A 9,363-nucleotide genomic window follows, 5' to 3' on the forward strand; every position below is an offset into this window, starting at 1 on the left:
TGGAGATGTTTCTCTCCAAAATTGCCCTTATAAGTCTCCCCAGAAGATCAGGTAGTGATAGCTTCATCCTTCCCTGGTGGGGTCACCAAGGACTTACACAGATGAATCCTCCAATAAAGAGCAAGACTGGGAAGTGGAGTAACAGTGATCCACCGACACACTGTTTTGCCTCTTCTGTCTCCTTCCTTCCCAGAGGGAAGGGAGAAGAATTATGACATTATCAGGCATAGAGAAGCCACGCATTCCCAAGGCATCGAGGTGGGTAACATCACTTGGGAGCTTCACTTTCAGGACTGGAAAACACCTTCTGTCTTGAACTCCCCTGGGGAATGAAGGGGGCCTGAGGAGAAGCCACTGCCATTGAGGGCTCCTTCTGCCCTGGATACCTTGTTAGGATGTGGCCCAGAAGAACTCAGCTCAGCTCCCCACTGCTCTCTGGAAAGACGAGGGCTTAGAAAAGCTGGGTGGCCCTCACCAAGACTCACAGATGGCAAGGGCAGAGCTGGGCCTCAGCCTCAGGCGATCTGACTCCAGAACCCATATTTTTACTGCCTCCTTTTGAATGAAGGGAGTAAAAATGCTCTTGAGGCTCTTTCCTTCTAGATTGTGCGGTACAATTCGCCCAACTAGGGAGCTTGGGGTAGAGCCTGTCAAGGAATCTAGCCCACAGTTGACTATAACCCCCTCCGAGCATAAGTGTTTGGACTCAACCATAAAAGATGATATGCATCAAAGGCCGCAGGAGGGAGGGAACCCCGGCATTTGCCAGGGACGGTCAGACAAGTAGATGGAAGAGTAACAGCGTGGAGACAAAAGCGCCTCTCCAGCTTTTTTGTTGTCAATGTTAAACCCTTCCAATTGTCACTTTCAAACTCAGAGGAGACACTGGTTTGAAGGCCATAGTGTCATTTTCTCCCTTTCTCCCTTTTCTTCTTGTCCTGTAACTAACAGAAATAAGGACAAGAATGAGGATTAAAGGCACCAACTCCATTTTCAGACCAGGGCCTATCTACCAAGCTGGGAGGCTTGGGAACGCAAAGATCTGTGAGAAATAGATTCTGCCCCAAGCTTCCCGGGTTCTCTGTGGCCCCTGGCTGCTGCTGAGATGGAGGAAAGGCAGAGGCTGCCAGTTGTCACCTGTGTCCTTTGGTGACCCCAGAAGAAGAAGTTTTCAGAGGCTGCCCCAAGGCATGGCAGGGGGCTGATTCTAGTCCTAATGGGGGTGACTCCCTAGGCCTTGATTTCACATGCTGGAAAGTTCCCTAAGGAAAAGGCGAGTCAAAGGATGTAACTTTTAGCAACCACTCTCCTTTGGAAGGCCTGAGTGGTTAAGTAAGCTAAATCAGGACTGTTGACTTTAAGGAGGAAATCCACCCGGGCTAGTGGGTTTTTTCAAACAACCTATTACCACATCTGAGAGTCCTATCTTAGGCCCCTAGAGGAACCCTTAGGAATGAGAAGAAAAAGAGGGGAGGAGGAAGAAACCAACGGAGCTGCAACCACTCAGGGAGCAGGGAAGGCAAGGAGAGAAGCAAGAAAGAGATGCGCATTTTCCTCAAGGACCATGAACTGGCAGTTATCAAGTGCAATTCAGAGTGCCAGAGAAGTGTTTTATAGTGGCTGAACCCTCCATATGTTTCTATATTGATTTGATAAGGTGCTTGCTTGCCAGCCATCCAGAGCCTTCTGGGGATAACCATGCCACTAGTTACTTTGAGCTCTGATAGTCCAAAATAAGACCAGGAGAGAAACAAAGAAGGGGGAATGACTAGGCATGATAATGGTGCTGGGGTGAGGGATGGGAAGAAGCAGAAGGTAGGATGAGGCCAAGCCTTGAAATAGAAGCTGATGAATATAGAGATGTGGTACAGGTCCTCATAACAACTCACGGTTGATTATCAAAAGACACAGCATCTAGTCCTGGAGGAAATGATACTTGACCATCTTTAAGAATAGGGTAAATCTTATTTAAAAAATTCTCCCGTGACTCTTGATCAAGGCTGATACAGGTACCCATCACACCATCCATCCATCCCCCATCCATCCATTCATCCCCTCCATCCATCAGATCAAAAGTCTGCCAGGAGCTATAGGGGACATAGAAATGAATACAGCATATACCATGTACACAAGAAAAACTTATGGTCCTGTATAGGATAGAGAGAGGTGCATGAATAATTATGATGAAACTCAATTAGTGATATGATCTAATTAACAACCAAATGTGTCAGAGCTGGGTGTGGGTGTTATCCCCGAGGCATGGCAGATATTTCTTAACCTCCACTGAGGGCATAAAGCCATGCAGAGCATTCCTTCTCTCTTTTGAGGACTGGAGCAAATCCTAAAGGGACTTGTTAGCTCTGTCGAAGGACTGTGCTGTGTTTCTTTCTCATGGCAACCAGATAAACTGGCGCTGCTGGTCCAGCCCAGCCAGTTTTAGGGCTGGTAACTAAGGAACCCTGTGGAAACCTTACCAGTAGGCATGTTTACAGTAACGAAGCATAGTGACGTTAATTCATTTAGCAGTGTAATTCCTTAGTGAGGAGGGAAATTAATTCTGGAACCAAACACTAACCACACCTGCAATTAATTTATACATAAACATATTATATGGAGATGTGACTAAGTTTAAATCAGCTTTTTAGCCAATCAAATGTAATTTTGTACATCTGATCTAGATCAATAAAAAAACATGGGTTCTGTTCTCATTAAAAATCATTTCATTAAAATTTTGAAATTCCAAGAAGGAATGTTATATGTAGCTATCATTTACTAAGGGCCTACTATAATCCAGATATGATTTTCTGAAATAGGTACTGTTGCTCTTGCTATAAAGATAAACAGAACCTTAAAAGAGGGTAAGTTCAAGAATTCACTTGCACAGCTATTAATGAAACAGGAGGTATTTGAGTTTGGTCTGTTTGATTTGGGGGCCATTTCTCTTTCTATCAGATTATGCTGCTTCATCCTCGAGAGGGGAGAAAACAAAGGCTTCAACTCCCCAGGATTTAGGATTCTGGGAATGGGTAGAACACGGAGCCTTTGCCGAATGGATCTGAAGGTGGCACCCATTGAAGGGATGGCTTACCTCAGCCAGAGAACGACCTCCACTAAGAAGAAGACACCAGTCTACCCCCATATGAGACCATCACAAGAGCCAGCCAGGCCAGCAGTCAAGCCTTAATGAGTGGTCACAGTCAAAGACCATGTGGGAAGATGAATTTTAGAAATGTCTTCCCTGCTCTCAAAGAGGTTCTCCTACATTTAAAGAAAGGTGTAGTTTCTGGATAAACACCCCTGAAAATACATACCCAAGTATCTACAGATACACAGGGAAGAAGGAGACTTGCCTGCTCCATCATATGATCTTAGAAAATGGATGAAGAGGTTGGGATTATTTGTATTCCAAATGACAATCATGGCTTCAAAGGATTTCCTACAAGATAATAGCAAGCTTCTCTAGTATTCTTCAGATATTATTAGAAGTACAAGATAGACTGTATACTCATCCTTTTAAGAGTATTGCCATTTGATCATGCAAGGTGCACTTTGATAAAGGGTTAAAGGAAAGGGATTAAACAATTAAGCCAAGCAGGAAGGATCTGATCTTGGAAAGCTTTATGGTAAAGGTTTGTCTTTAGGAGATCACATTCACTGTAAAAGCAGAGAGAGTGGGGAATGGCATTTTGTGGTCAGATTTGGGCATGAAGAGTTACAAGAAGCTTTGCCTGCCTGACCAGAATGGACCAAATGGAGAGTGACAGAAGGGCAGACGTTGTGTGGAGGAAAGTCACCCCAGACCTGAAGCTCAGTTCTCCAGCCAGCACCTCCTGGCCCTGTACCTCTTCATGCCCCTTTATAGCAAAGCTCCCGCATCCCCGGAAATTTCATCAAATGAACCCAGATGTCCCCTCCATCTTCATCCCTCCCCACCAGAAGTTCTCTTCCCTTGCTGTGATTATGTAGAGCTGCTTCTTTCTTCCTCCACTGGGTCCTAATCAGATGTGACCTAATACCATAACGCATCCACCTTGTGTCCTATCTTCTCTGCTAGATTATTATTACTGTTTTTAATATTTTATTTTATTTATTTCTCTCCCCTGCCCCCCCATTGCCTGCTCTCCGTGTCCATTCACCGTGTGTTCTTCTGTGTCCGCTTGCATTATGTGGAGGCACTGGGAAAGTGTGGCTCTTTTTTGTTGCGTCATCTTACTGTGTCAGCTCTCCGTGAGTGCAGTGCCACTCCTGGGCGGGCTGCACTTTTTTTCACGTGGGGCAGCTCTCCTTGCGGGGTACACTCCTTGTGCGTGGGGCACCCCTATGCAGGGGCGCCCCTGCGTGGCGCGGCACTCCTTGTGTGCGACAGCACTGCATGTGGGCCAGCTTACCACACGGATCAGGAGGCCCTGGAGATTGAACCCTGGACCCTCCATATGGTAGGCAGATACTCTATCATTTGAACCACGTCCACTTCCCTCTGCTAGATTATTAACTCCTTGAGGAAGAGCCTGTATCTTTCTCGTCATCTTCTCTCCCTTAATTCCTAGCGTAGAACCTGGCTTTTGTCTTCATGTCTACACGACCCAGTGCACAGCAAGGTGGCACCAACACTTAAAGGAATGGAAGAATTGTAGGTGCCCACCCAAAAGCATCCGGTGACTGAATGAGTGCTGTGCTGACTGACTGCCCATGGAAAGCAGGTGGCCGTCCTGTGGGTTTCTGCCAGATCTGACAGTAACCAGACCTGCCCAGGCTTTGACAACCTCTCCGGCTCCCACATCTCTACAACTTTGCCACTCCCTCAACCTAACTTAGAGCCTCCTGCAGGATCAGCTGTATCCTGAACCTAGACAGGGGTCCTGGGATATATGCTTAGTACTGCAGCATCAAGCCAGGCTTGGGGCTCTGATCCAGAGACTGAGATCCAGTCATCTACCCAGGTATTCATTATGTTGTCTGGTTTCCAAATGGACTGAGGCTCTGGCCCTGAGCACCAGTCTCTTTGGACCAGCTACAGACCTCCCTGGAACCCTCTCCCACCCCCATGTGCCTTCCCATGTGCATCTTGTGTATCTGCTGGCCTCTTTGCCCATCACTCCCTGGTGGTTGTCTTTCACTTGTTTGGGCACAAACCCTAACCTAGGCATTGGATTTGGATGATATGGCCACACACCCTTCTCTAGAAGAGCAACTCTTGTCCTGGCTCCATGTACAAATTTGTGCCGTCAGCTGACCCAAGCAAACACTTAACTCCTCACCTCCTCAGTGTGGGGTCAATGGGACTTTGCTGATACCCTAACCAGGATTCCAATTTCCATTCTGTATGTGATCTCAGAAGAGTTATTTGATCTCCTTCAACCTTAGTTTCCTGAACTCTAAAAATGTGGCTGTTTATATCTACTTCAAAAAGTGATGGTAAGAATTAAATGAGATATTTTAAGAATCTAGCAAAGTGTTGGACACATGGAAAGGTCTAAACCAATGTTCCTCTCACCACTTGACTGCTCAGCTAATTATTTCTCTGAGCTCCAGTTATGATATGGTCAGATCCAAGATTTTCCAGAAAACTGACAACTGCCTAAACAATATATATTTTTTAACTATTCTGGGATTCTGCTATTAAGGAAACTTTTATATTGGATCCACAAGCAGGGGTATGATCAATAAAAGTCAACTATTTAAATTGGAATTACAATTTAAAGGCATTCTCTTATCAGCCACATCGTTTCAGGATTTAATTTATCAAGTTAGCTGATCAGTAATTTCCATCCCTAAATTGTGAGCAGGTAAGATGCAGGATGAGGAAGGTGGCAGTGGGAGAGATAGCTGGGGTTCCAAAGCGGGAGGCAGGCAGAGAGGGGCGGGTGAACAGCGTCACTCACCTTGACATGATGGATAAGGGGGAAAATGAAACCTTCCCGCAAATGCCAACCTGGCAGCCGCTGAGACCCAGCCGGGCAATGGGAAGCTCCTTGGCATGCTCTCGAGGCAAGAGGGATGTTGTCAGCACTCGGCATTAATAATAAAAGGCTAGAATCTTCCATGAGCTCGAGAAGTGAGAGTCAGGAACTTTGCTCTATTTTTAATGCCAATTTTCTCCCAGCCTTGCTCCCTTCTCATATATAAAGATGACCTCAAGTGCAAAAATATGATTCCACTAAAGTGGGAGAGAGCCAGAGAATTTCTAGCTGATTAGACCTGGGATTTTTTCCTGTTACCGCAACTGTTAAATAGATATTGGCAAATCGTCTAACCTGCAGGGAACCAAATAGAGGGTGGAAGAGCCTGTTTGGTTATAATTAGAAATATACATCATTCCCCTTTCCCCAAAGAGCAAGAGAGTGGTATTTAAAGGGACAGTGAGCAACGGCCCGCGGACAGCCTTGACTCAGCAACAGTTGAGAGCCACTTTATAAATTACTGCACATTTTGCAAGTGTAGTTAAAGCTCTTTCTCCTTGATGTTAGTCCTGGCTGCAGTGAGTCTCAAAGCTTGAGGCGTGTAGGCACAAGACGATTGCATTTTAACCACAAATTACATTTGCGAATTTATAGCAGGTTTACCTGCAATGTGTATTTCACGTGTGTGCATCCATGAGAAAGATAGTTATCCTGTGACTTAGGAACAAATGAGAAATTTATGTAAAATACATACATATCGAAAGACCTGTTCATAGCCCCTGACTCTGGTGAAGGCAGTAGGAATATAATTCCCTTATCGGTCAACACCTGGGGTCGGTTCAGTCCTACAGCCCCACAGTGATGGAGCTCTACCCACGTGCCAGGCCCTGGGGAGGGCAGAGGGCTGAGGGCTGGGTGGGAAGATGAAGGAGGAAGTCTGGCCCAATGGTTAAGTCCATGGACTGTGAGACCCGACAGATTGAATCTGAAACTTTCCTCTGCTCCTTTTCCACCAAATGACCTTGAACAAGGGACTTAGCCTTTTTGAATCTTTGTTATCTTATTTGTAAACTGGAAATAAACATAACGCCTCGGTTTTTATGTAGCTGATATAAGAATGGTATAAGAAAATGAAAATGGTGGTGGGCCTCTCTCCCTTCTGAAGCTTGGCAATGAATTTCTTGTAAGGACCCCGTATCTAATTTTTAGCAATTGCCTCTGTGGTGGCTCACGTCCATCCTCTTTGTGGTTCATCCTCAGGAACTAGAAACCTGGGGGCTCAGAAGAAACAGTTCTACGAAGCTAGGCCACTTATTCCTAACTTTCTCTGGAATAGAGACCTTTTTAAAAATCAAAAAAGCTGTAAACCCCCACACACAAACAAATCATTTTGCATAAAATTTAGGAAGGCTCTTTGATTCCTGAAACAAAACTGTGGATCTCAGGTTAATCTTGTACTGAACTCCGTTGAGACATTTAGAAAAGAGTTGAAATATGTCTAAACTTAGGAGCACTGGGCAAATACCCCAATGCCTTAAAGGTTTATACGAATTTTGGTGGAATTAATATTCTTTTTGGGAAACGGACTTTGGCGCAGTGGTTAGGGCGTCCGTCTACCACATGGGAGGTCCACGGTTCAAGCCCCGGGCCTCCTTGACCCATGTGGAGCTGGCCCATGCGCAGTGCTGATGCGCGCAAGGAGTGCCCTGCCATGCAGGGGTGTTCCCCGCGTAGGGGAGCCCCACGCGCAAGGAGTGCACCCATAAGGAGAGCCGCCCAGTGCGAAGGAGGGAGCAGCCTGCCGAGGAATGGCGCCGCCCACACCTCCCGTGCCGCTGACGACAACAGAAGCAGACAAAGAAACAAGACGCAGCAAAAAGACACAGAAAACAGACAACCGGGGGAGGGGAAGGGAATTAAATAAATAAAAAATAAATAAATCTTTAAAAAAAAAAAATTCTTTTAGGATTGTTAATATTGGTTTATCTTTTTTAACAAATCAATTTTATTGATACATATTAATAAAGCGTAAAAGAACTGTATATCCAAAGTTTACAAGCAATGGTATAATGACATAATTGTGTATCCATGACTTCAATTATTATTAGAGGATTTTCATTATTCCAATAATAATAATAAAAACAAAAACAGACAAACAAATCCATCACCTCTCAATATCTCTATGCCTCCCGTGCCATATATAGCTGCTCTTTTGTTTCCATCTCTCTAGTTTATTTGTATTTATATTTTGTAAAAACAATCTTATATTCGAGGTTCACTATGTTATACAGTCCCATGTTATGTTTTTTAGCTTTCTTTCTCGTAATGTACATGTCCTTAGACTTTCCCTTTCACCACTGTCATACCCATATAATAGCTCCGCTTGTTACAAACAGTATGATGTACTCTCATCATTTCTATTCATTTCCAAAGATTTACACACAACTTTTTACCAATTCTGCACAGATTAATGCTCAGCTTTCCATTCTACAAATTTTGGTGTAACACATGATGAAATATTATGCAGCTGTAAGAAGAAATGAAGTTGTGAAGCATATGACAACATGGATGAACCTGGAGGATATTATGTTGAGATAGGTAAGCCAGACACAAAAGGACAGATACTGCATTATTGTGCTACTATGAATTAAATATATTGTGTATACTCAGGGAGTTAATAATTAGAATATAGGTCAGAGAAAATAGAGTGATGGTTAATATTGTTTTAATATCAATATCAAACTCCAACTACATTCCATGATTCTGCAGGGTGGAATGGACAAAGTTTCAATTCAGGAGTCAACAAAGCTAAATTTAATTCTGCCACTTCTTGCTTGGATGCGTTAAAAAGCATGACCACTGCTTGCCTCAGTTTCCTTATCTGCCAAATGAACTCATATCTCAAAGGATTCTTTTGAGAATTATTCAAATCTATCACAATATTTTGGAATATTGTAAGTATTTAATGAATCCTGGTCAAACTTGCTGTGTAGATCTATACAAAGCTGCTAAGGTTAGGATTTCCCTGGGTGGCTGTGGGCTTTAGTGAGATTGATATATAACATTTCCTGTGCAGAGTAGACCATCAACACCTGTTAATTTTCCTAGAAGGCAATTTTCTGAGGCCGTGTTTTGGGGAGAAAGTAAGAATTCAGTTGTGCCTATTTTCTGCACTTGCTCACCATTGAGCTTCTCTGCTAATGAGCCCTTCCAGCTCCTCCTCACCACTGGCCCCTTGCCATCTCACTAGGATCCTTTCTCTTCCCTCCCCAGCAGGGCTGCAGCTGCCTCTGACCATCACAGAAGGATGTTCAGCATTGGCCAGTCGGGTCACATTGCAGGCAGAAGAGTTATTATACAGGGATCTCACTGGAGGTGCAGGCAAGTGCCTGCTTCCCCTCCTGTCTCGCAAAGGCATTTATTATTTTAGACACCTGTGAAAATAATTGCCATGGATTATTTG

Source organism: Dasypus novemcinctus, chromosome 3 (genome assembly GCF_030445035.2).
Source record: "Dasypus novemcinctus isolate mDasNov1 chromosome 3, mDasNov1.1.hap2, whole genome shotgun sequence".
Classification (NCBI taxonomy): domain Eukaryota; kingdom Metazoa; phylum Chordata; class Mammalia; order Cingulata; family Dasypodidae; genus Dasypus; species Dasypus novemcinctus.